The sequence below is a fragment of the Rhinolophus sinicus genome, chromosome X, assembly GCF_036562045.2.
Source record: "Rhinolophus sinicus isolate RSC01 chromosome X, ASM3656204v1, whole genome shotgun sequence".
In the NCBI taxonomy this organism is placed as follows: Eukaryota; Metazoa; Chordata; class Mammalia; order Chiroptera; family Rhinolophidae; genus Rhinolophus; species Rhinolophus sinicus.
In genome coordinates, this window is record NC_133768.1 from 68,356,227 (window position 1) to 68,381,469 (window position 25,243).

Here is a 25,243-nt window from a genome sequence, read left to right on the forward strand (position 1 = left end):
GCAACCATCACCAGTATCTAGTCACAGAAAACTTTCATCACCATGGAAAGAAACCTCATACCCATTAAGCAGTCATTCCCCATGCTTGCCTTCCCCCAGCCCCTAGCAATTGTTTTCTGCTCCTTGTTATTTTTTTTCTTTCTTGATGGATTTGCTTATTCTGGACATTTTGAATCATACCATATGTGACTTTTATGATCTTTTTTTTCCACTTACCTATTACCTCTTACTCATTATTGTTAGGCATGGCTGGAGGAATGAGTCGCGGGAGACCAAAATTAGTCTATTGGAATTTATTTGGTGTGTTTGAGCTGCGGGAGGTCAGGCTAGAAAAGACCATAACCTCTCTGAGCAAAGAAGGGTATGAAGTTTTATAGGAGGTTGTAAATGAGGCTGTTCCCCCTTCAATGCTTTGGGGGTTTTCATTGACAAAGTGTTTCAGGGCATGACCAGGCCCTCCAGCTCCACACCCTGGCCCCAGGTCGCCATCTGGACCACCCAGGCCCTCCCAGGCCCCCTGATCACAGGCTCCTGGGAGATAAAGCAAGATGAGATCAAGACAAGATGGCTTTTAAGATAAGGTTTCTGCTCCTGGCCTAAATATGGCTTAACAATTATATTTTCACAGAAGGCAGGATCCATAGAGAAAGGGACCTAGGACAGGTAAATTTGAAGGCAAGGTAAAAACAGAGAGATCTGTAAATAGGTTTCTGGCAAGAAAGGTGGTTATAATGGGGTACTGAAGGAGTGGGCTTTGGAAAACAGGGCTGCATTGGGTGTTTGGAGGTCTGCTGAAGCCAAAGTAAGTGCCTGAAAGGGAAAGCTTGAAAACCCACTTGATCCACCCTATAATTTCTTCTCCAGACCCACTGAATCAGAATTATAATTTTAACAGGATTACCAGGTGATTCATGCACATATTAAATTTGAGAAGCCCTGCTCTAAAGGGTCTGCAACCCATAGGGCTCAAAAACTTCAGACTTAAGCAGTGTTGGGAAAAGATTAAATGGAAAAAATGTTGGGAATTGATCTCACAAAATAGTGTATTAAATTCATTTCTCCTTTTATTAAACAAAAATTTGTCTTTTAAAAATTAGCTTAGAAACTAAACCTCCTTCCCCCCACCTCTTGCTTGAATCTTCCCAGTTCACAAGCCACAAACAGTCCCTTTTTTATTACAGGAAGAGCAGGAGTTTAGGTGAATAAATACCAAAGGTTCTGGTTCGAGTCCTCTTTTGATGTTTAAGGAAATATGAAAACAAACAATAATCAAAAACCCCCGAGAGACTGTTTAGATATCACTTTATCTTTGCACCTGTTATAGGTCATACAGCCAAAAGCTGGGAGACAAGTGGAAGGTCAATAAGTTGACGCTTCTACTTTCAGGCAGGTCAGAACTCAAAGTGGACAATTCTTAAAACAAGCAAGGAAGCAAACAAACAAACAAACAAACAAAACCTTTGAGGAACAAAATATAGCTATTGCTTTGACTTAAGGCTCTTACATTTAGAAATCTCAATTGAAAGTCAGCTTAGTTCCTTGGCCTTTTCTGAGCAAATTGGTCCAATGATGGGATCCCCGTTTTTCCCTAATAGGTAATCCAGACAGTCTTGTTAATGTGTGCCTACTGAACCTGAAAATAGCCCGGCTGGAAAGAGAGCAGGTGGTGGACAATCTTTGAGGAAAGATTGAAAATGTGCCTCTGACTCAGAACAGACCTCTCTTCACTCTGATTTTTTGCTGCCCTTGGGTGGTTTCTAGGTAGTACAGAGGAAAAACAGACAACTTTGGGGGAGAAAAGTAATATTATTTTATTGCTTTGTAATTGGTCTTTTAGAGGGGATTGTTTCATTTTACAAGGGGGAAATGAATACCTTGAGGAGTTTGAGATAAGTTCCATTTTCTCAGGGAAAACTTGATTCTACTGGGCTTTCCAAAGACTAAATCAGAGAATCAACAAAGTGAGCATTTGCTCAGTCAATGTTTATTCAACAAACATTTATTAAATATTTACTCTTTAACAGGTACTGTGTTAGGAGCTGATGGTATAGCAATAAATAAGATGGACAAGTTCCCTGTCCTCATGGAACTAATATTCTGGTGACAAGGACTAATACAAACAAGTAAAAAGACTTATTTCACTTAGGATAATATCCTCTAGGTCCATCCATGTTGTTGCAAATGGTAAGATTTCATTGTTTTTTTATAACAGAGTAATACTCCATTGTATAAATGTACCACAGTTTCTTTAGCCATACATCTACTGATGGGCATTTCATTTGTTTCTATATCTTGGCTATTGTGAATAGTGTTGCAATAAACATAGGGGTGCATATATTCTTTGGAATTAGTGTACATGATCTAACTTATATGTGGAATCTAAAGAACAGAATAAATGAGCAAACAAAACAGAAACAGACTCAGAGATACAGAGAGAAAAAACAGATGGTTGCTAGATGGGAGGGGGTCTGGGGGATGGAGAAGATGAAGGGATTAAAAAGTACAAATTGGTAGTCACAAAATAGTCGTGGGGATGTGAAATACAGTATTGGGAATATAGTCAAGAATGTTGTAAAAACTACCGTGTTTCCCCGAAAATAAGTCCGGGTCTTATATTAATTCTTGCTCCAAAAGACGCATTAGGACTTATGTTCAGGGGATGTCATCCTGAAAAATCATGCTAGGGATTATTTTCTGGTTAAATCATATTTTCTGGGAAACACGGTATGTAGGGTGTCAGATGGCTACTGGACTTATTGAGGGGATCACTTCATAGATTGTGTAGATGCCTGACCACTGTGCTGTACACCTGAAGCTCAAGTAAAATAATATTGAATGTCAACTATAATTATATATATATATATATATATATATATATATATATATATATATAGAGAGAGAGAGAGAGAGAGAGAGAGAGAGAGAGAGAGAGAGAGAGAGCAAAACAATGTATACAGGGAAAAACTGTATTAATATATACTGATAACAAAAGATGAATACAAGTCATGTTTCACTTCTGCAGTTGCAAGAGGTGCTCAAAGTGGTTACCATCAGTGTCCGGACACTTTCGATTATGGCAAACTACTGTTTGAGCAACGTTGACCAAAGTGTTAACGTCTCTTAAAATGTGTATACATTTTTGGCACCACCGAGATATAGATATAGATGTAGATGTAGATGTAGATGTAGATGTAGATATAGATATCACAGGATGTCAAGTACAGCATAGGTAATATAGTCAATGGTATTGTAACAGCTATATACAATGTCAGAGGGGTAGTAGAATTGGGGGGTATCACTTTGTGAGGGTTGTTATTGTGTAATCATTATGTTGTTTTGTACACTTGAAACTAATATAATTTTTAAAAAGTAATTTTTAAAAAGTTAAAAGAAATATATTTCAGGTAGTGATGAGTACTATGAAGAAAATTGAAACATGGGGCAGCCAGATGACTCTGTTGGTTAGAGCATGAGTTCTTAACAACAGTGTTGCTGGTTCAATTCCCATATTGGCCAGTAAGCTGCACCTTCCACAACTAGATTGAAGGACAACAACTTGGAGCTGATGGGCCCTGGAGAAATACACATTTCCCCAATATTCCCCAATAAAATTTTTTTTAAAAGAAAGAAAAGAAAACTGAAACAGGTAAGGCTCTCTGAACAGAGAACAGTGTGTTTGTGTGTGTGTGTGTGCTGGAGGGGCTATTCTAGATAATCAGAAGACCTCTTTGAGAATGTGACATATATGAGATGACACTTAAGTGCTGAGAAGGAAACAGTCATGCTTCTTTGGAGTTCTAGATGGAAGGACTGGTATGATGTATAAAGGACCTGAAGTGGAAATGAGTTTGGTGTGCTAGAGGAGCAGCAAGAAGCCCAGTGTTATGGGTTGAGTCATGTCTCCTCAAAAATGGATGTTAAAGGCATAACCCCCAGTACCCCAGAATGTGAACTTATTTGGATGTAATTTGTTAAGATGATGTCGGACTGCAGTAGGGTGGACTTCTATTCCAATATGTCCTTATAAAAGGGGGAAATTTGAACACAGACATGTACACGGGGAGAAAAATTATGTGAAGATGAAAACAGGAATCAAGGCGATGCTTCCCTAAGCCAAGGAATGCCCCAAATTGTCAGCAAAGCACCAGAAACTAGGAAACAGGCATGGAACAGATTATTCTTCAACAGAGTCTTCTTCAAAGCTCTCAGGAGGAACAAATCCTTCCAATATCTTGATCTCAACTTCCAGCCTCCAGAAATGTGAGACAACAAATTTCTGTTGTTTAAACTACTCTGTGTGTGGTACTTAGTTACGGCAGCTCTAGAAAACAAATACAGCCAGTGTTGCTGGAAGGAAGTGATAGTAGGTGCTAAGAAATGAGTTCAGAGAAGTAGATAAAAGTCAGATTAGCTACCTAGGGCCTTGCAGGCCTTTGCAATGTATTGCAAATAGATCTAAACCCATTGTTTTGAGTAGACTTTAGGGAGTCTCTGAAGATTAGAGGTAGGTGAGGGCTATAGGTCACCTCTCCCTCAGCCTCCTTACTAAACAGAACCTTACAGTGAAGGTAATTGTCAGACTGAATTCTATGGCTCATACAGTTATTAGTGATAATGGACGAAAGCAATCATATAACCTCTTCTTGTGAACTGGGTGACATACATGTTCTCTGACCTTTAGGAACTCCAGCAAGTTCCTTGCATGAAAGATTTACCTAAAACACATGGCCTAATAATGTGGTAACGGGAGCAGTCTATCTTCTGGGCGGAGCAGGAAAATCTTCTATTAAGTGATTATCTATTGCTATGCTACAAATTACACCAAAATGTAGTGCCTCAAAACAATAAACAGTTTCTGTGTGTCAGAAATCTAGGAGGAGAGACATCATCAAAATGGCGGCGTGAGGTGAGCCTCTGTAAATCTTCCCTGGAATTTACAACTAATCGAACAACTATAACTCCACAAAAGACTCCCTGCACAGCAGACAGGCAAGACGAAGAGGCCCACTACTGAATTCACCTATAGGTGGGCGAATCGCGTGAGCGGGGGAGAAGGGAAGGGAGAAGTGCAGAGACGGAGCTGCATGGGCGCAGGACGCAGACCTAGCTCAGTGCTCCGAGCTCGCTGCATCCCGGAATTACCAAAGCTGCAGGAGTGGGAAGAACTTGGACTGCTAGGGCTCTGTTTATGGCCCACAGGGCTGAGGGGACAGCACATAACATGGTTGAACCCAATGCTCAAGGCGGAGACCACGGAGAAAAGACTGAGGAAAGAAGGATGAAAACGATGCTTTAAGCCCTCACTGCCACAAAGAACGGAAGCCTTAGGCACTGAGTCTAGCCGCTCCCTCCCTACCCTCACAGAGCTCGCCCCACCCCCACCTGCCCGGTGCTAGAAGCAGAACAGTAGCAGTGTCAGATCAAAAGAACAGAATATTTGCTGTTCTGAGAACTGTGGACCGCAGACACAGATTCACAGCCCAACTAGTTCCGGCAAAGGGGAGGGAGCTATGGAAACATGACCGGCTCTGGTGGTGGTCACAGCCATTGCTCTCGGCCACCTCTCACAACTCACCGTGCCCCTGGCCCCACCTATCTGGGCGGATCCCTGGAGGAGTAAACAGAACTGCTGAAACATACGGGCTCTGAATCTGGTGCAGGAAGAGCTTTGGAACTTCAAAAGCTCTCCACATACCCACACGGACACTGCGCCCTGTGACCCAGGCGAACTATTAACAGAGGAGAAGCCCATCTCCCAGGGAATCCCCCCCCCATTGTGTGAGAACTTGGAATAGTACAGAGAAAACATAGCACTACCGTGTGAGAGAGAAAAAAAGGATGCAGTCGGAGAGAAAATAAAACATTCTACCAACAAGTATTGGAAAACAAAAGAAAGACCTCTTCCTATCAACCTGTTGCAGAAGCCACTCCTGTAGATGTCTAGGAAGAGAAATAATAAATCAGTAATTGCCATGAATAACCAAGGCAACAAGACAGCTCAGAAAGAAAGTGAAAAGTCTCCAGAAAAGGAACTTAAAGATATGGAAATATGTGACTTAAATGACAGAGAATTCAAGATTGCAGTTCTGAAAAAACTCAACAAGATGCAAGAAAACACAGAAAGGCAGTTTAATGAACTCAGAAACACAATCAAAGAACAACATGAGCATTTTACGAAAGAGATTGAAATTTTAAAAAAGAACCAAATAGAATTTCTGGAGATTAAGAACTCAATAGAAGAAATTAAGAATGAAATAACCAGCTTAGGTAGTAGAGTTGACCAGATGGAGGAAAGAATCAGTGACATCGAAGATAGAAACCTGGAAATGACACAGATGGAAGAAGAAAGAGACTTGAGACTTAAAAGAAATGAAAGAACATTACAAGAACTTTCTGACTCCATCAGAAAGAGCAATATAAGAATAATGGGCATACCAGAAGGAGAAGAAAGAGAGAAGGAACAGAGAATATATTCAAACAAATTGTTGATGAGAACTTCCCAAACTTGTGGACAGAACTGGATCCTCGAATCCAAGAAGCAAATAGAACACCTAATTACCTCAATCCCAACAGGCCTTCTCCAAGGCACATTGTATTGAAGCTGTCTAAAATCAACAACAAAAGAAAGAATCCTCAAGGAAGTCAGGGAAAAGAAGAGGGTAACCTACAAAGGAAAGCCCATTAGATTATCATCAGATTTTTCAGCAGAAACTCTACAAGCCAGGAGGGAGTGGAAGCAAATATTCACTATTGACAGCGAGAAATTATCAGCCAAGGACAATATATCCAGCAAAGACATCCTTTAGATATGAAGCAGGAATAAAGAACTTTCCAGACCTAGAGAAGCTGAGGGAATTTTCTAATACACGACCTGCACTACAAGAAATACTAAAGGAGGCTATTCGACCACCATCAACAGGAACAATTTGTGCAACCAAAACTTAAAAAGGGGGAGAGTAATGGCCTAAACTGAAATATGGGAATGGAGAAAGTAAGTGTGCTGAAGAAAATAGAATACTCTAAATATCAAACTTTCTTTTACATAAACTTAAGGGTAACCACTCAAAAAAAATCCAGAACTGAAATACATATGGTAATAAAAGAAGAAACAGAGGGAAACATCATAGAATACCACCACACAGAAATAATAGACAACAACAGAAAGGCAAAGAAACAATGCAGACACAGCCTTACCAGAAAACTAAAGATAGAATGACAGGAAATCCTCACATATCGATAATCACCCTAAATGTAAATGGATTGAACTCTCCAAAAAAAGGCACAGAGTAGCAGATTGGATCAAAAACTAAACCCAACCATATGCTGTCTCCAAGACACACATCTCAGCTACAAGGACAAGCATAGACTCAAAGTGAAAGGGTGGAAATTGACACTCCAAGCAAATGGTACCCAGAGAAAATCAGGTGTAGCCATAATGATATCAGATGAAACAGACTTCAGGGTGAAAAAGATAACAAGAGACAAAGATGGACATTTCATAATGGTAAAGGGGACTATACAACAAGAAGACATAACAGTCATCAATATTTATGCCCCCAATCAGGGAGCACCGAAATATACCAAGCAACTACTAACAGAACTAAAGGGAGAAATTGACCAAAACACAATTATACTAGGGGACTTAAATACATCATTGACAGCTATGGATAGATCATCCAAACAGAAAATAAATGAAGAAATAGCAGCCCTAAATGACACATTAGATGAAATGGACATAATTGACATACAGAGAGAGAGAGCACTTCATCCTAAAACATCAGACTATACATTCTTTTCTAGTGTACATGGAATATTCTCAAGGATAGACCATATATTGGGACATAAAATGAGCCTCAGCAAATTTAAGAAGATTGAAATCATACCAAGCATATTCTCTGATCACAAGGCTTTGAAATTGGATATCAACTGCAAAAAGAAAGCAGGAAAAAACACAAATACATGGAGAATAAACAACAAACTTTTAAAGAACGACTGGGTCAAAGAAGAAATTAGAGGACAGATCAAAAGATACATAGAAACAAATGACAATGAAAATACATCCTACCAAAATTTTTGGGATGCAGCGAAAGCAGTTTTAAGAGGGAAACTTATATCATTACAGGCCTATCTCAAGAAACAAGAAAAATCCCAAATAAATAACCTCATGTTACACCTTAGAGAACTAGAAAAAGAAGAACAAATGAAACCCAAGGTCAGCAGAAGAAAGGAAATAATCAGAGCAGAGCTAAATGAAATAGAGAACAAAAGGCAATAGAAAAAAATTAATGTGACAAAGAGCTGGTTCTTTGAAAAGATTAACAAAATTGACAAACCCTTGGCTAGACTCATTAAGATAAAAAGAGAGAAGACACTAATTAACAAAATCAGATATGAAAAAGGGGAAGTCATCACGGACGCCACAGAAATTCAAAGGATGATCCAAAAATACTATGAAGGACTATATGCCACCAAATTCAATAACCTAGAAGAAATGGACAAGTTCTTAGAAACATATAGCCTTCCTAGGTTGAACCATGAAGAACTGGAAAATCTAAACAGACCGATCACCAGTAACGAAATTGAATCAGTCATCCAAAACCTTCCCAAAAGCAAAAGTCCGGGACCAGATGGCTTCACAAGTGAATTGTACCAAACCTTCAAAGAGGATCTAATACCAATCCTGCTCAAACTCTTCCAAAAAACTGAAGAAGAGACAGTACTCCTTAACTCATTTTATGAGGCCAACATTACCCTGATACCAAAACCTGGTAAGGACAGCACAAAAAAAGAAAACTACAGACCAATATCTCTGATGAATACAGATGCAAAAATCCTAAACAAAATTCTAGCAAATCGAATACAACAATGCATTAAAAAGATTATTCATCACGACCAAGTGGGGTTCATCCCGGGGCACAAGGATGGTTCAACATCCATAAATCCATCAATGTGATACATCACATAAACAAAATAAAGGACAAAAATCATATGATTATATCAATTGATGCAGAAAAAGCATTTGACAAGATACAACATCCATTTATGATTAAAACACTTAATAAAATAGGTATAGAAGGAAAATACCTTAACATAATAAAGGCCATATATGACAAACCCTCAGCTAATCTCATAATTAATGGTGAAAAACTGAAGCCCTTTGCTCTACGTTCAGGAACACGACAGGGCTGTCCCCTATCACCTCTGCTTTTCAACATAGTGTTGGAAGTCCTTGCCAGAACAATCAGGCAAGAGAAAGAAATAAAAGGCATCCAAATTGGGAATGGAGAAGTTAAATTATCACTCTTTGCAGATGACATGATGCTATATAGAGAAAACACTAAAGACCACCAAAAGGCTATTAGAAGCAATCAACGAATACAGTAAAGTTGCTGGCTACAAAATCAACGTACAAAAGTCCATTGCATGCCTATATACTAACAATGAAATCTCAGTAAAAGAAATAAAAATAAAAATAAATTCCTTTTGCAATTGCAGCAAAAAGAATAAAATACCTAGGAATAAACTTAACCAAGGATGTGAAAGACCTATATGCTGAAAACTATAAGGCATTTTTGAAAGAAATTGAAGAAGACACAAAGAAATGGAAAGACATTCCGTGCTCATGGATTGGAAGAATCAACATAGTTAAAATGGCCATATTACCCAAAGCAGTATACAGATTTAATGCAATCCCCATCGAAATCCCAATGGTATTTTTAAAGAAATAAAACAAAAAATCATCATATTTGTTTAGAACCACAAAAGACCCTGAATAGCCAAAGCAATCTTAAGTAAAAGAACAATGCTGGAGGTATCACACTCCCTGACTTTAACTTGTACTACAGGGCTACAATAATCAAAACAGCATGGTATTGGCAGAAAAACAGACACATAGACCAATGGAATAGAATTGAGAACCCAGAAATAAAACCACATAAATATGGACAGATAATTTTGACAAAGAAGCAAAAACATACAATGGAGAAAGACAGCCTCTTCAATAAATGGTGCTGGGAGAATTGGATAGCCACGTGCAAAAGAATGAAACTGGACTGCTATCTGTCACCATGTACCAAAATTAATTCAAAATGGATCAAAGACTTAAGCATAAGACCTGACACAATAAACTGCATAGAAGAAAACATAGGTACTAAACTTATGGACCTTGGGTTCAAAGAGCATTTTATGAATTTGACTCCAAAGGCAATGGAAGTAAAAGCTAAAATAAACGAATGGGACTATATGAAACTTAAAAGCTTCTGCACAGCAAAAGAAACCATTGACAAAATAAAGAGGCAACCAACTGAATGGGAGAAGATTTTTGCAAACAGTGCCTCCGATAAGGGGCTAATATCCAAAACATACAAGGAACTCATGAAACTCAACAACAAAAAAACAAACAACCCAATTGAAAAATGGGCAGAGGACCTGAAGACACATTTTTCCAAGAGGACATACAAATGGCAAATAGACATATGAAAAGATGCTCAACATCACTAATCATCAGAGAAATGCAAATGAAAACCACAATGCGATATCACCTCACCCCAGTTAAAGTGGCTATCATCAACAAGACATATAGTAACAAGTGTTGGAGAGGCTGTGGAGAAAAAGGAACCCTCATCCACTGTTGGTGGGAATGCAGACTGGTGCAGCTATTATGGAAGGCAGTGTGGAGGTTCCTCAAAAAATGACGAATAGAATTACCATATGACCCAGCAATCCCTCTCCTGGGTATCTACCAAAAAATCTGAAAACATTTATCCATAAAGACACGTGTGCTCCAATGTTCATTGCAGCTTTGTTTACGGTGGCCAAGTCATGGAAACAACCAAAATGTCCTTTGATAGATGAAAGGATAAAGAAGTTGTGGTATATATACACAATGGAATACTATTTGGCAGTAAGAAAAGATGATATAGGAACATTTGTGACAACATGGATGGATCTTGAGAGTATAATGCTAAGCGAAATAATTCAGACAGAAAAAGCAGAGAATTATATGATTTCACTGATATGTGGTATATAAACTGAAAACAACAAAAGAACAAGACAAACAAGTGAGAAACAAAAACTCATAGACACAGACAATAGTTTAGTGGTTACCAGAGGGTAATGGGAGAGGGAGGTGGCAGATGAGGGTAAAGGGGATCAAATATGTGGTGATGGAAGGAGGACTGACTCTGTGTGGTGAACACACAATGGGATTTATAGATGATGTAATACAGAATTGTACACCTGAAATCTATGTAATTTTACTAACAATTGTCACCCCAATAAATTTAATAAAAAAAAAAAAAGAAATCTGGGAGCAGCTTAGTTGGGTGGTCCTGACTGAGAGTCTCCCATGAGGTTGCAGTCAAGATATTGGCTAAGGCTGCAGCCATCTGAAGGCTTGATAGGGCCGGGGATCTTCTCCCAAAGGTGGTTCACTCATATGTCTAGTAAGTTCACGTTAGTTCTTGGCAAGAGATCTCAGTTCCCCACCTGGACCTCTCCATAGGGCTGCTTGCATGTTCTCATAACAAGATCACAGCAAGGATCCAAGGTAGAGAGAGACAGAAGCTGCAATGTCTTTTCATAGTCTTGGGAGTCACACTCTGTCGTTTCCATAATATCCTACTGGTTATACAGGTTGCCCCTATTCAGTGCGGGAAGAGACTACAGAAAGGAGGCATCACTGGGGACTATCTGTCCGGCTAGGTGCCACATAGCGGTATAGAGGACTACACAGAGTCTGAGGCCTAGAATGCTACTCCAAAGAGTGCTGAGCTGTGGGGCTGGCTTGCTAGATGTTTATACAGTGGTACCTTGGTTTTTGAACATAATCCGTTCTGGAAGACCATTGGTGTTCTGAAACTTTTGAAAACAGCCAACAGCTAGGCCTCAGGATCTTGCACTCAGCGGAAGCTGTGACATGTTCGACTTCCGAGGCATGTTCGAAAACTGAAGCATTTACGTCCTGGTTTACGGTATTCATAAACCAAAATGCTCGTCTACAGAGACGTTCGAAAACCGAGGTACTACCGTGTTCTATTCATGAAAGATTACAGGTACCTGGACAATATTTCTAGCCACTCCACATATTTTGAACACAATTCTTTTTACCAATGAAATATCATTTCTTACACCTCATGCTAATTAATAGAGTCAGTGGTGCAAGTTTTCTTAACCTTGGGTCCTGTGGGTAGAGCTCAGGGGAGCCCATGGACTTTAACGGGAAAAGTTATGCCTTTATTTCTATCAATTTGTAATTGAATGTAGTCAACAGTCTTATTAGCAGTATCTATGACTTGGTCACCAACACATATTGAAGATATTTTCACTTCACATTACAGCTGTCGCCAATATCTCAAAAGGTCATTTATGCTCATAACTATTTCAAAATTATTGGACCTGCTGCCAGATCTTGTTATTTGCTAGGTTAATAAAGAAGCACACATATTAATGTCAAAATTGTAACTTTATTATTTTGATAATTGCATTTCACCACAATTTGTTTTAAGTGTAATCCTATGTGTTTTAATTTGTGCATTAAAAATGTGGCTCTGAAAAGGGTTCACCAGTTGACAAAAGGGGCCCATGGCACAGAGAAAGTTTAAGAACTCCTGGTTCAGCACATGTTCAGGTAGGAAAATGTGAACATCATGGGGTTGAGTTGTGGAAACCTGAATAGGGTCTTTCAAATGCTGACTAAGCACGCCTGAGTGCATATTTCTGATTAGTATAATTCAAATGTTAACTAACCACCCAGAGAGTGTGAATTAAAACTAATTTACAACAACCTGTATAAATTGTTTATCAGTATGAATAAACATTTTCTGGTTCTTCTCCATTTCCAAATACATACTAAATCCATGCCTTCTTCCTACCTCCACTGCCCTCACCCTAGACCAGTATTTCAAAAAATAATTTTGTGAACAGATACACATAATTTCATTAAATCATTGCTTCCATAAATCCAAGATGTCATGGGTTATAGGACCCATCATTCTTTTATGTACCAAGAAATAAAAATTGTTCTCAATTAAACTATGACGTACCATTAATGGTAAAATTCATTCCAATTTCAGAGGTGATAAAAAGTGAAAAAAATATACATCTTAGAGTAGATTAAATAAGATAAATTGCACAGTGATACTGAAGTGTTTTGAAGTAAATTATAGATAAGATAAAACATTGCACATATATGATATAAAATGGTAAGGAGTTTGGATTTTATTTTAATGTGATAGAAAGCAGTACTGAGCAGGGAAGAGATGGGATCTGGTTTCCATTTTTTATAAGTATACTCTGGTAGTGGTGTAAAGAACAGATTATGGGAGTGGGGCATGTGATCAGAGTGGCTTGGTCTAGAGTCAAAGCAGTGGAGATAGGAAGAAATGGTGGATTTAGGATATATTTTGAGGAGGACGAGGACCAGTGATGTTTATTCATATTGATAAACAATGTGACAACTCATTGAGCAAAAAGAAAACATTGCTCCAAATCTAAATAATTCTTAGCATTATTAACTCTTGTTTTGGCATTTATTAACTCGGCACCGCTATGTAGGTCTCTGTGACTTTCAGAAGCTCTACAAATCCCTTATTAGCTGCAGTGAGTTCCACCTCCAGGTGCCAGTATTTCACTTCATTGCAAAAGACAAAGCAGCATATTAAATTAAGTCCCACTAGGGCAGGGGTGTCAAAGCTTTTTTCAACGTTTTTTACCTAGGGCCACATGTGGTAAAATACACAAACAGCCGGGCCACTCACTTGAGGTAAAGTATGTATTGCCTCTCCTGGTTTATTTAAGTAAACTAAATATATTTTTGGAATTTGCTGCGGGCCAATTAACAATGGATTGTGGACCGCAGTTGGCTAGCGGGCTGCAGTTTTGACACCCCTGCACTAGGGTATGAATGACTGACAATACCCCTTTGTGTGAATCTTCCCCAGGGACACTGACATTTTTACATGGGTGCTTTATTTATTTTTTTATTGAAGTAACATTGGTTAATAACATTATATAAGTTTCAAGTGTACAACATTATAATTTGATATCTGTATACATTACAGACCAAAAGTCTAGTTTCCATCCATGGATGCTTTCAAATATAAAGAAAGCATGTATGTTAGTCTACTCGTGCTTCCATAGCAAAATACACAGACTGGGTGGCTTAAACAACTGATATTTACTTTTTTCACATTTCTGAAGGCTAGAAATCCAAGATCAAAGTACCACCAGGGTTGGTTTCTGGTGAGAGTTCTTTTCCTGGCTTGCAGAAAAGCTGCCTTCTTCCTGTGTCCTCACATGGCCTTTCCTCTGTGTGCACAGAGAAGGGGAGAGATGAAGAGATGGAAGGAGAGAAGAAGAGAGACAGGGAGAGAGAAACCTCTTGTGTCTCTTCTCTTATAAGGACACCAGCCTTATCAAAATAAAGCCTCATCCTTATGACCTCACTTAACCTTTTTCTTTTTTGGATGCAAACAGTTTATTTGAGAGGTAATCTAGGAAACAAGATGAAGGAGTAGAGAAGTAAGACAGAAAAGAAAGGAAAACAAAAAAATAAGGGTGTGTTAATGAGATAATCAACTCTGTGGGCCACTGGGGCTCAGTCGTGCTGGGGTCCACTGAGAGACTGTGAAGGACAACTCAAAACTGTTCCACTACAAGGCAAGGAAAAGTGGAGTTGAGGGTGGTTCCACAGGGATTAACTCCCTAGCCCTTCATGCAGGCCTAACTGCAGAGGAGACTAGAAAGACTCCTCAGACAGGAATATGCAGGAAGACCTGGACCTGTCTGGGATGACATTCAGGGTAGATCTAGGGCAAGGACATATGGGCAGGCACAGATAATGTCATACAATCCCTTCTAGGACTAAAGTTTTAGATAATCTGATGAGATCTTTACAGAAAATGTAACCAATTGATGATATTGATAAGATTTGAGAAAAACAAAATTCACATAATCATAATCAGTTTTTAATTATCTGCAGTAATAGAAGACTGGGTAGCTTGTTATAAAGTTCAGAGGTTTTTTTAAAACTTGTATTTCTTCAGCTTAATGGAGATTTGTTTTACTGCCACCCCTCCTTCTGAACCTATACTCTCCGGAAGTAAAATTGTTGCTAACAAGAAGAGGGCCAAGGGGCAGACTAACAAGACAGAAATGGGAAAACTAACTGGATTGAAAGGTTTCTTTAAATTAGTTTCAGGTGTACAAAACAATGTAATAGTTAGACATTTACACCCCTCACAAAGTGATAACACCCCTCCCCCAATCTACTACCCCTCTGACATTGTATATAGCTGTTAACAATTCCATTGACTCTATTCCCTATTACTTAATCTCTATTACCTACTTATATGCCCTATTTCCAATACAGACAGCCACATTGGGGGTTAATGCTTCAACGTATGAATTTTGGGAACACACAATACAGTACCACTCTGCAGAATGTACACTAGGGAAATAATTTGAAATACAGGAAAAATTAAGAATAAAGATGTTCATTGAAGCATTAGCTATAATGGCAAAGAAAGTAAACAATCTAAATACTAGTAGAGGATAGTGAAGTCGATTACAATATATCTATACAGTGGAACACTACATAGCCATTTAAAAGAATATAACAGGATATAAGTTGTATATGCTTTGATGTTAATAGAGAGAAAAGCCAACATATCAGGATAATCACAACTATGTAAAATTGGCTTGCAAAAAGCCTGAAAGGAAATATAGCAAAATATTAAATGTGGTGATTGATAAGCAGTGAGTTTCTCTGTAATTTTTTTTCTTTTCTAAGTTTACTAAGTTATTCATAATTGGCATGCAGTTCTTTTATATTTTGATTTATTTTATTTTTTATCAAAGTTATTGTGAGGACAGAGTCCCAGAGAGCACTTTCCAGGCTCTCGGCCTCATGTGGAAAGGTGCTGGCTCAGGTAATAGATAGTCGTCAGCTGTTATTAGTTGGCCATCAGCAGTTACCAGTTAGCCACTAGCCACTAATATAACTGCCGTGACTGTGTTGGTTGGCAGAGAAGCAGATGGCAGATTGCGGATCCTGTGGCTACTACTTCTTGTGTCTCCAACCCAGCCGCCAGCGAGAATATAGTGGTATGACTCCCCTATCTATGGCTCCGTGGGTGTTCCTTTTTGGCCTCACCATGTCCTGTGTTCTTGTGCAGGAAGAGGGAACAGAGACCCCGCATGACACATGGCGTAGCAAGTAGGGTTTGGTGCCGGCCAAAGCTCTCCGAAGGATGGTGGAGCAGTTTGTGCGTATGAACACTAAGTCTCAGGAAGCCTGTGAGGAGCCGGCACTGGTAGCAAGAAATGCAATCTGCCTAGGAGAAACGTGACCCCTCGGTGAATTGGTGGTCCTCTTGAGCCTCCGGATGGCACATCACCCTGTTGGCCATAGCAGGCGTCACCTGCTATTTGGTAGTCTGCTGCTGCCGTGGGCTCTGAGGGTTGCGGACATCTTACACGGAGGCCTCCACTCAGTCGGACACCTGGCACGGCGAGCAGGATTCCAGCCAGGTAGGAATGGTGTCTGACTCTGGGCAGGAGGATGTGTGGTCCCCACACAATGTGTGGTACCCGGTAGCTACTGTTCTCAGGAGTTGGACCCCCGAGGAGGGATGGGAGGACATGGATGGCTCTCTGGCCAGTGTGGAGAGGACCCTGCAGGCTCTGGCTGAGCAGTTGCCGGAGGAGGCAAAGGGTACAGTTGGCCGTGTGGGCTGGATGTTCCTCGCCACCTTGTGTCGTAGCACGGAAGACGCACTTAATAAAATAACTCAGGTGCCGGACCAGCAGGCCTGGGGGGAGGCGCTAGAAGTTCGGGTCTGCCTGTTAGAGGAGGAGCCCCACAGTGGAGACTGAGGTAGAGACAGAAGATGTGAGTGGAGACAGTGTAGCTCCCAAGCCCCATACCCAGCCCATCATGAAGGAAAAGGTAAAGCATGAGAGACCTTTGGGCCCCAGGGGCGTTGCTGCAGGTAACCCAGCTGTGACTGAGTTCACAACCTACACCCCTTACACTCCCACTGAGTTGCAGGAGCTGGAGAGGCAGTACCGACAGCGCCCTGGAGAGCCAGTCTTGGCTTGGCTGCTACATTTATGGGATGAGGGAGCAGACAACATTCTCTGCTCCCCAGGCGAGATGGAAAAGCTAGTCTTTGTGACAGTGCATCCATCCCTGCGACAAAGGTTACAGAATTGCCATAGGTTGGCCCAAGACCTGGGCAACCACTCTCTAATGGAGTGGCTCACGGCTGCGGTACGCACAGTATGGGGACAGGCTGGTGAGCTGCCAGACACTGTGAGTCAATGGCAGTCATATACGGAACTTACTCAAATCATCTGTGAAATGGGTATGAGACACGTTATGTTCAATCCTAATATGCGGGGGACGGATGACGAGCGTTTTACAACCAGCATGAGAGATCTGGTTTTGGATACTGCCCCTGCAAGTGCTTTTGGATCCTTGGTTGCCATTCTTATGCCCTATGTGGGGTGGTGGATCCATGAAGTTACCACCGCTATGGCCACCCTGGGGGATGTTGAAAGCCAGCAGCAAGGGAAGTTAAGACAGGAGGTCTGAAAAGTCAAGGCCTGGAAGTCCAAGTCAAAAGTAAGGAGGCGAGGTCGCGGGCCTCAGAGAGTAACACGTGCACAGATGTGGCATGATTTTGTGGCAGCAGGGTTTGATCTGGAAAAAGTAGACCGACAATTCAATGCACTCTTGTTGGAAATTTAGAAACTGCTGCGTGCAGAAAAGCAATTCCAGCAAAGCCTAAAGGAGAAGTCTGGGAAAGTACTACCCATGTCCCTCCAGGACTTCATGCTGCCGGTTGAGGCCAACTCCTTTCAGCTTGATTGGGGGAGGGGGAGGGTACCCAGTCAGAGGGGACGAGCGGGGATCAAAGGCCCCACGTGGCACTGTCCATACATTGGTCCCCTTCTAATGTGCAGAGGGTTTTGGCCCTAGGTGACACTGGCGCAGGCTGCAGTCTTATTTATGGGAACCTAGAACTGTTCCCCAGACCAGCACTCTGCATTGATGGCTACGGGGGAAAGACTGTGACTGTAAAAGCTGTTTCCTTACCACTGGGTATAGGAAGGCTTCCCCCTCGTACCTACAAGGTGTATGTCTCCCCCGTTCCGGAGTATATTCTAGGGGTGGACGTTGTACATGGCCTCAGCTTACAGACGTCGGTAGGAGAGTTCCGTCTCCGGATCCAGGTGGTGAAAGCGGTGACACGCGGGCATGATCACCACCCTCCTCAAGTGTTGCCACAGCACTGGTGCGTGGTTACACTGCGACAGTACTGCTTGTCAGGAGGGCAGGAGATTGGTCGTACAATTTTGGATTTGGAGAAGGCACATATTGTGAGGCCAATGCACAGTCCCTTTAACCCCCAGTATGGCCTGTCAAAAAGCCAGATGGGACCTGGCGAATGACTGTGGACTGTAGGGAGTTAAATAAGGTGACGCCACCTTTGCACGCAGCAGTACCTTCAATACACGGTTTGATGGATCGTCTGACTGTCCGCCTGGGGACATATCACTGTGCAGTGGACTTGGCCAATGCTTTTTTCTCCATTGACATTGCACCCGAGTGTCAAGAGCAATTTGCTTTTACTTGGGACGGGCGGCAGTGGACTTTTCAAGTCCTTCCGCAAGGATACTTGCACAGCCCCGCTATTTGCCATGGACTTGTACCCCAGGACTTGGCACAGTGGGATCATCCATCCTCTGTGGCTTTGTTTCATTATGTTGATGACATATTGCTAACTTCTGATTCTCCTTCAGATTTAGAGCAAGCAGCTCCCTCTCTTCTCCGCCACCTGAAGTCACGTGGCTGGGCGGTGAATGAGGAAAAGGTCCAAGGCCAAGGCTTATCTGGGAAGTTTTTGGGTGTTGTGTGGTTGGGTAAGACAAACGTCATATCTGAGGTGATTACTTATAAAATACAAGCCTTTTCCCGGCCGACCAAGGTCTCCCAACTTTAGACATATATTTGGGTCTGCTGGGGTATTGGCAGGGGTTTGTACTCCATTTTGGACAAATGGCAAGGAACTTGTATAACATGATAAAAAAAAACGGGCCTCATGGGATTGGACAGAGGCTACAGAGCAAGGCTTTGTTGCCACAGAATGGGCAGTGCAGCAAAGCAGGCACAGGCTCTGCAAGTAGTAAACCCTGGCTGCCCATTTGAACTTGATGTTCACGTGACCCAAGAGGGGTACGGTTGGGGCCTCTGGCAACGGCAGGAGCGTCTCCGGTCGCCAGTCAGATTTTGGTCCCAATTGTGGAAAGGAGCGGAAGTCCACTACTGTAAGAGAAACAGCTGGCTGCTGTGTATGCAGCCCTAGTGGCCACAGAAGTTATCACAGGAACAGCACTGGTGTTGGTTCGAACAACCTATCCCATCCAGGGGTGGGTCCATATGTGGACCCAGGTCCATATGTGGACCCAGGGACCCAAAACGGGGGTGGCACAGACCACCACCCTTGCCAACTGGGGTGCCTACTTGGAGCAACGTAGCACCCTTAGTTCAAGCCCTTTGAGCACAGATCTACTACAGGTCCTGGGGCCTGTGGAGCTTGTAGCCCAGGCTGAGCCAAGTGCTCTGCCTAGAGGGGAGGACTTGGAGCCCTCGCCCTACAAAGAAGGACAGTTCCCAGTACCTGAGGATGCCTGGTTTACCGATGGTTCTAGCCGAGGGGCTGCAGCCATTTGGACGGCTATTGGTGTGCAGCCCAAAACAGACACCATTTGGTTTGATACTGGGACGGGCCAGAGTAGCCAGTGGGCTGAGCTACGGGCTGTGTGGATGATAATCAGCCACGAGCCCGGGCCCCTAGTTATTTGTACTGACAGCTGGGCGGTGTTCCGGGGCCTAACGTTGTGGCTCCCTACGTGGAAACACCAAAACTGGTTGGTAGGACACCATCCACTGTGGGGTCAAGCCATGTGGCAGGACCTCTGAGACCTAGGGCAGAGAAAGAAGGTGACCCTAATACATGTCACAGGTCACTCCCCCTTAGTGTCCCCAGGTAATGATGAAGCAGACGCCCTAGCACGGGTACGATGGTTAGAGCGGGCTCCTGCCACTGATGTGGCCCACTGGCTGCATAGGAAATTGCAGCACACTGGAAGCTGAACCATGTGGCAGGTGAGCAGACTCTGGGGCCTGCCTTTGAAATGGCAGGAGATAGCAGATGCCTGCTATGACTGTGCCATCTGTGCCCAGGACAGCCCCCACAGGTGGAGGCTCCCCTGGGAGACACAGCAGATTACACGAGGGAGGGTGCCCCTCACTCACTGGCAAGTGGATTACATTGGACCCCTGCCTAAGACCCGCAATGCGATATACGTGTTTATAGCAGTGGACACTGCTATGGGGTTGATGTTTGCTTGGCCGTGTCTGGCTGTGGATCAGCGGCATACAGTGGTCGCTCTTACACGGCTGTGTGCCCTCTATGGGCCCCCCCAAGCCATTGAAAGTGACAGGGGCACTCATTTTACGGGGCAAAAAGTGCAGCGCTGGGCTGCCAGGATGGACATGCAATGGTTGTTTCATACCCCGTACAATTCATAAGCAGCTGGCATGATTGAACGCTACAACAGCCTTTTGATGCGAGGCCTCCGGTCAAAACACCCTCCCACAATGCGTAACTGGGCCTCTCGCCTGTGGGACGTCTTGAGAATCCTGAATGAGAGACCATGGAAGGGAGGGCCCGCACCAGTAGAAGCTCTGCTACATTGAACTGCAGCTCCTATTTAGTTACAAGTTACCACAAGTGAGATTCTGTTAAAGCCAGTCTATGGCAGAAATGGAAACATTTTGCTGCCAGCACCCACATGCTTGAAAACAAGGGAACGGCAGCAATGGACTTGGCCCTGGCAGGTCAAAATCCCCCACTGTCAGTGGTTGGGCCTGATAGCCCCATGGGGTCCGGTTTGACTCATGATTTGCGAGTGACGCCAGGGGTGGTGGCTGAGTGGCCACCACGAGTAACTGTGATATACGGAGATCCCGATGCCGGCACAATTTTGCGGGGAACCTATGTGCTCTCACTATGGCCTATTATGGGGTCCCCTGTTCTGTTACTTGTTGAAACTATGCAAGGGACCCCAAGCACTGCCATGAAGGTCTGGTACTACAAACCGGGTGTCGTGCGGGGGACCCTGCTTGCTGCGTCATTTGTCGTGCGAGATGGCCTGCAGGGTCTCTAGTCCCGCTCTCCACATAAGAACACAGGATATGACTAGGCCAAAAAGGAACACCCACGGAGCCATAGGTAGGGGAGTCATACCACTATAGTCTCACTGGTGGCACTATAGTCTCAGTGGAGCCTGGAGTCACGTGACCTGCAACCTGCAGTCTGCTTCTCTGCCTGCCAACCCACCAACTCTCGACTCGACTCGCTAGCACAGCCACGGCAGTTATATTAGTGGCCAATTGGCTAACCGGCTACAGCTGACGGCCAACTAGCCACAGCCAACGGCCATCTACTACCCGAGCCAGCACCTTTCCACGTGAGGCCGAGAGCCTGGAAACTGCTCTTTGGGACTCTGTCCCCAAACCAGGAAAGATGCCGGCGGCAGCGACCCTCCTTTCCCAGGACAAAAAGCTAGCATGTATCCTCTCAGATGGAAGGGATTTGCCATTGTTGGTTCCTATGACTACTATTTCTTTCTTCCCGTAGATGTGTTTAGGCTAATGCGGCACAGGGTCGCTCGCGGAAGGCGCTTGTCATGTAGATTGTAAGGCAAGAGCCTGTAGGGGTTGAGTGTGGGGGCAGAGTCCCAGAGAGCAGTTTTCAGGCTCTTGGCCTCACATGGAAAGGTGCTGGCTCAGGCAGTAGATGGCCATCAGCTGTAACTAGTTGGCCATCAGCTGTTATCAGTTAGCCGTTAGACACTAATATAACTGCAGTGGCTACGCTAGAGGGTTGGTTGGTTGGCAGAGAAATGGACGGCGGATTGGGGATCGTGTGGCTCCTGCTTCCTGTGTCTCCAACCCAGCTGCTAGAGAGAATACAGTGGTATGACTCCGCTGTCTATGGCTCCGTTGGTGTTCCTTTTTGGCCTCACCATATCCTGTTCTTGTGCAGGGAGCGGGACCAGAGATGCCGCACGACAGTTATACATTATCATAGTTTACAGAGTTAAATAGTTCTATAAGTTTTGTTATGAGAAGCAGTGCTTTTCTCCTTCTCCATAATTTCCCACTCCCCAGAGGCAAGAGCTTTTGAATCTTTTAGCTGAATCTTTTGGTGATTATCTTGGTTCTCTAAGTAGCATTATCTTGTTGCTACTTCTTGACTTTTTTAGTTTTTGGCATTGTCCATTGACATACCTACACACACCCTGCTCCCCACATCACTCAAGGACCCTTTCTATCCCTACATTCTTCTAATATAGGCATATCATGATTTTGGTTAGACCACTCTTCAGTGTTTACAGCATGGTGGCTAAGTAGATATTTGCAGTTGAGTGACGAAGTATCACAGATACTTTTCCTTACTGACACAACCTTTTACTTTTCCTGGATCTAGTAATTTTTTCTTTCAATGGTTTTCTTTAAATAGCTTAGCAGAAATTCAACTTTAAACTCTTCATCAGTTACCTCCATCTCCTTTCCATGTGTTCAGGTGTATCAGGTATCTCTCCTGAAGTCTTCTGGCCTATATGAGCTGGTTGTCTTCTATTCTTTCCTGATGTGTGTGCAGCTGTCATCCTGGAGATTCCCTTTTGCCTCTGTCTTATGCTGGATCCTTTGCCCAATAACCCAAGTCTTTCCTCTCTTGGTTTAAAACTTTTGTTTTAATCAAGAGGTACATGAAGGGTAAGTTTTTGAAACCTTGTTTGTCTGAAAATGTCTTTATTCTACCCTCACACTTGATTGACAGCATGGCTGGGTACAGAACTCTAGGTTGAAAATAATTATCCTTCAGAATTTTGAAGGCATTTCTCCATCATCTCCTAGTTTCCAATGTTGATATTGAGAAATCCAAAGCCATTCTGATTTCTGATCCATTATATGTGGTCTGTTTTTATCTCTGGAAGCTTGAATGATCTTAATTCAACATTGAGATATTTTATGATGTGTCTTAGTGTGGGTCCATTTTCATTAGTCATGTGATCTTTTAACCTGGAAACTCAAGACCTTCAGTTTTTGGAAATTTTCTTGAATGAATATATTAAAATTTTCATTCCCTTCATTTTCTCAGTATTATTATAAGGTTCAGCTTCCTCAGATCTGCTGAGTAAATTAACCACTTCACCATTTGCTTTCCAGCTTTCAAAATACTATTGATTCTATCTTCTTTCCTATTCTCTTTGTTCTTGTGAGTTACGCCTTTTTAAAAATCCCATCACTGTCATTTTTACTTATTATACACACATTCTGGGTACTAATACGTTTAGTTTTGTTATTATTTTGCAAGTCTTAGAGGTTTTCTTTCACTATCATTAAAACAGGGCTTGGTGAAGGAGCAAACACAAATTTATGTGTTCAATCTGCGATCCTTATGTAGAACCATGCATTGCTTTTATAATTTAATATACATATTTTTACATATCAGTAAAAATTTCCGGAATAGTAAAAAGCTAGGGTAAAATATATTTTGTGCTCTGAACTCTTCCTAGAACCCTTTGGAATGCCCCTTAAAAATCAGCACTGAAATATCAAATGAGCTCTGGGGGAAAGCTTTAATGTGTTACGGGTACCCCACATGCACCATGGATAGAAATAACTGATACAATATTGTGCAAGTTTGCCATTATATTAGAAAATGCTTTCAGTTCCTCTCTCAGCTTGCTAAGTCAGGGTCCCAGTACAGGCTGAATAGATGATGATTATATGGCATGATTTCAGGAAAATCATTCTTAAGTTTCTGCCTTCCCTTCATCCTGCCATTGCCACCCTCCCTTATGCCTGAAATCCTTTTAGGCAAAGACAGACTCTTTTCACAGCCAGAGGACAAACTCTCTGGGAGAGGAACATGGTGATATATCACCACAAGAAGCTGTTGATGTGTGCAGAGACCACCATGGATCTGAGTATGTGAGGTCAGAGAGAGGGCACCTTGAGGAAGGGCTGAGAGCACAAGAAAGAGGGGAGGTCTAGAAAAGAAAATCTGGGAACATTGGTAATGAACATTCCTTCCTTCACAGTGTTGCCAAAGGTGATGAGGGAGTGGGGAGAGCCTGAGCCTCTGATATTTTAGAAAACATTTTATTCACACTTATGAAAAGTCAATATTTCAGTTTTCAGGCCTGCTGACCTGCCACAAGATGTCAAGAGCTCCAAGGAGACACTTGGAGAAGCAGTGAATGGAAGTGAAGGCAAGTGCCACAGATGAAAGAAGTATCAACAACAATGACTAACTGAACCTACTGTGGTAATCATTTTACAATATGTGTAATTATGCTGTATGCCTTGAACTTTTACAGTGATGTATGTCAATTGTTTCTCAATAAAACTAGAAAAAAAACCACCAACAATACTAATGATGTATTTGTCTCTGGGGAGCCTCTAATGGTTTTACTTCAAAGTTGATAATAATGAACAGAAGACAGTTACTTCAGGGAAGTATAAAGATGAATGTCTAATGTCCCTTCCTGCCTCATGTGCACTGGGCCATGCCTTCCGGTCACAGGGGCATAGGCCAGATCACATGGTTGGTATAGGCAGCAGACAATGTGGACTCATTTGCAATCAGGCTGTCAGGGCTGTTTAACATGTTTCAGAAACCTTCCACAGCCCCAGGCAACTTGAGAAGTGGCTCATGACAAGCCAAGGCTTGCCACATCATTCTTCATTACTGCCAGGCAACCGATTTGTTTTTAGCACAGGGTATGTAATAAGAATAATAATAGGATGCAACTTCTGGTATGTACCTGGGAGATGAGTGGTGAGTGAGGCGAAGTCTCTCCCATGCCATGAAGGGCAGAGTTAGCAATTTGATCCACGCTGGCTCTGTGGAGAGATGTAAAGAGACATGAACTCTCATATGTTGCTGGTGGGAATACAAAATAGTATTGCCCCTATAGAGGGGGAATTTGTTGCTATCTAGTAAAATCACATATGCATGCATAAAGCAATCTCACTTCCCAGAATGTATTCCAAAGACATACTAGAAAAAATACAAAATGACACATGCCTGATCCTATTCACTGTAACATTATCTGTAATATCAAAAGGCTGAAAGAAACCTAGCACGTCCACATAATG

The 25,243-nt window shown here is 42.4% G+C and overlaps 1 protein-coding gene across 1 annotated transcript in view; it reads right to left on the minus strand.

Annotated features, from left to right (window-relative positions):
* The window catches only part of NOX1 (NADPH oxidase 1), a 62,643-nt gene extending 37,655 nt beyond the window's left edge, over positions 1-24,988 (minus strand). The window contains exon 1 of the mRNA XM_019716626.2: positions 24,910-24,988. The gene's annotated coding sequence lies outside the window, so the exon portion shown is untranslated. The remainder of the gene's footprint in view (positions 1-24,909) is intronic.
* Between the last annotated feature and the right edge of the window lie 255 nt (positions 24,989-25,243).